Source organism: Pteropus alecto, unplaced genomic scaffold (assembly GCF_000325575.1).
Source record: "Pteropus alecto unplaced genomic scaffold, ASM32557v1 scaffold39, whole genome shotgun sequence".
In the NCBI taxonomy this organism is placed as follows: domain Eukaryota; kingdom Metazoa; phylum Chordata; class Mammalia; order Chiroptera; family Pteropodidae; genus Pteropus; species Pteropus alecto.
The window spans coordinates 9158111-9160602 of record NW_006443568.1 but is presented as its reverse complement, the minus strand read 5'-3'; the positions used below and the strand labels follow the sequence as shown (position 1 = coordinate 9160602).

The 2492-nt window shown below is 44.8% G+C and overlaps 1 long non-coding RNA gene across 1 annotated transcript in view; it reads left to right on the top strand.

Annotated features, from left to right (window-relative positions):
* The window catches only part of LOC112472935, a 2256-nt gene extending 1329 nt beyond the window's left edge, over nucleotides 1–927 (top strand). The window contains exon 2 of the long non-coding RNA XR_003043834.1: nucleotides 369–927. This is a non-coding gene — a long non-coding RNA (uncharacterized LOC112472935). The remainder of the gene's footprint in view (nucleotides 1–368) is intronic.
* Nucleotides 928–2492: the final 1565 nt, after the last annotated feature.

The window sequence follows — 2492 nt, the reverse complement described above, 5'->3', positions numbered from 1 at the left end:
GGCGGGGCGGGGGTCTGCCGGAGGCGCGGTAGGCACCCGGGGGGTTGTTTTCAGAGAGAGACCCTGGAGCCGATCCGGCTGGCCGTGGGGATAGGCTGGCATTCGGGACCCAAAAGTGAAAAGGGCCGGAGAGGTTAGGAGGCGGTGGCAGGAACCCCGCCCACTTTCCGGGCAGGGTTCTTGGAACCAGCCAGGAAATCCTGGGACTTAATCTAAGGGCTAGATCTGAAGGCAATGGTTTTTATAGAGACGCTGATAAGGGCCCCCAGTGTGTCTTTGCGCTCATTTTCCCCACATTCCAGGAACTGCTCAGGCTTGTCCCCCAAGTGTTGGGGAACTCAACGACTCCCTCCCTCCCCACGCTGCAGGGCGGGCTCCACCCTGAGAACACTGCAAGGCCCTGTTGTCCTTCCAGAGCCCTCCCTCTTCAGTTTCAAGATTGGGGGGAAGGGAAGTCTCCGGGGCCACAAGCCACATCGAGAAAAATCTCCAGGTTCCAGGACTTTCTCTTTCCCCTGCTCTCTTCGTGGCTCCAGCAAATCTAACTCTCCTTAGCGGAGGTATTAGGTTCCCACAGGAAGGAAGCAGGGAGCAACCTCAACTAGCTCCCTTCTGTTGCAGTCTTTGCAAAAGAGGACATGTGCGGGGTGGGGGGTGTCTTTTGACGGCTGAAGACGGAGAGCAGCTAACCCCTCCCAACCGAGTAGCTGGCTGGAACTCAAACTGCACAGCGATAGGACTGAAGTGAGGACAGTCGAAGTCTTTCGCTTTCTGCCATGCTCTGTTCTGCTGTCGGGCCTGGAAACACACCGGGAACCCTACCTACCTGTTTTCCCCCTTAAAATTTCTCCTCTTATGTAAAAGTAATTCATGTGTCGTATTTAAAAAATTAAACCTTACAAAAATATAGATTTAAAAAATGAAAAACCTTCATCTGTGGTGTTGAATATTCTTCCATTACGTCTGTTTGTTTACATACTTAACATAAATAAATATACATAAAGATATAAATAAATATAAAATATATATAGAGAGAGGTCACACCATTTCGTTTTGCAACTTGCTCTACTGTGGACATTACTTAGAGAAATACCCCATTTTTAACATTCTTAATCCAGAATATGGGTACCCCGTAATTCATTTAGTCGTCTACTGATAAACATTTAGTTTATGACCATGTTTATAATAATCTTTATGGTGTTTTACTTTAATTACAAATGTGCTTACCATAAACATTTGTTAATAAAATATTGATAAAGGCAAAAATATTGATAAGGAAAAAATAAAATTCACCATATTCCTACCAGCTAGAGATAACTATTTTGTAAGCTACAGTTTATGCAACACTTACTGGATGCCAAATACTATGCTAAGTAATTTGCATAACAACAATCTGAGGTTTGGAGAAATATCTACAAGACTCGGCTAAGGTCACACAACTAGAATGTGGCAGAGCCAGGACCTGGCCCGACTTTACCTGATTTGAACGCTCTGCTGGCCTTTTACTGATAACAGGGCGTATTTCCTTACAATCTTTTTAACTATGCAACAGGACAAAAATATTTGCATCTAAATATTCATAGCTTTTCCTCCTTCCCACGCTTAGTTCTAAGGACTCTTTGTAAGGAGGGCAGAGGGAGAGGAATAGACTTAAGCAAAAAAGTGATGTGACCTGGAGGAATTTTCTCTCAGTCCCACTCAGGAAAAGCTGCTACTGAGAGAACAGAGGGGAGTGAGCCGGCAAAGTTTGGGTTGTTAGGAATTCGGGGGGGAAAAAAGGGGAAAGAAAGGAGAGTTTTGGGAGGCTACTCTGGTAGCGTGGAGCTTTGGGGAAGAGAGATTTAGGAGGATTTCGATAGGACATCTTGCTCTGAGGTGTGCTTTGTGATCCCTTTGCAGTGTCCTCCAGAGTACGCTGGTAAAGACTTTTGTTTCCTGTCAGTACTTTTTGGAGTTAGATCGATTTCTTTTGGGCAAGGAGGGAGCAAAAAAGACCAGCTTTATTTGGGTTCACATACATTTTGTATGTTGTTTCTTTTATGAAAATGAAATAGCTTCTGCCCTTGCTTACTCAGAATCCTCCACCTAAAATGCCCTGCCTTTCCCTTTATTTTCCCCATCCTCTAAGCTCCACCTCTCTCTACCTATTTCCTCTCCTTCTGTTGGCCCCAGCTCTTTGCAAGTTCCTCATTATAGCCCAAATCAGGACAGGTGACTGACCCCCTTGCTGGTAAACCTGGTAGGCAGTATTAAGTGGGAATTTTGTTATCAATGAAATCTCTTTGATTGCAAGAAACTATGCTGGTTTGTTGGTTTTCTAAGTCTCTTAGTGTCAAGCAGAGTACTGTGCACCAGTTACCAATCCCAGGAGAGGTCTCTAAACCCTTCTAACCCATTGCATCTCGGTGTCTGCATTACCAGGGAAAACACAGTCAAAGCACTGGACGGAATAATGCTTTATATATAGAGAAGAGACAGAGCAAGATCGGTTT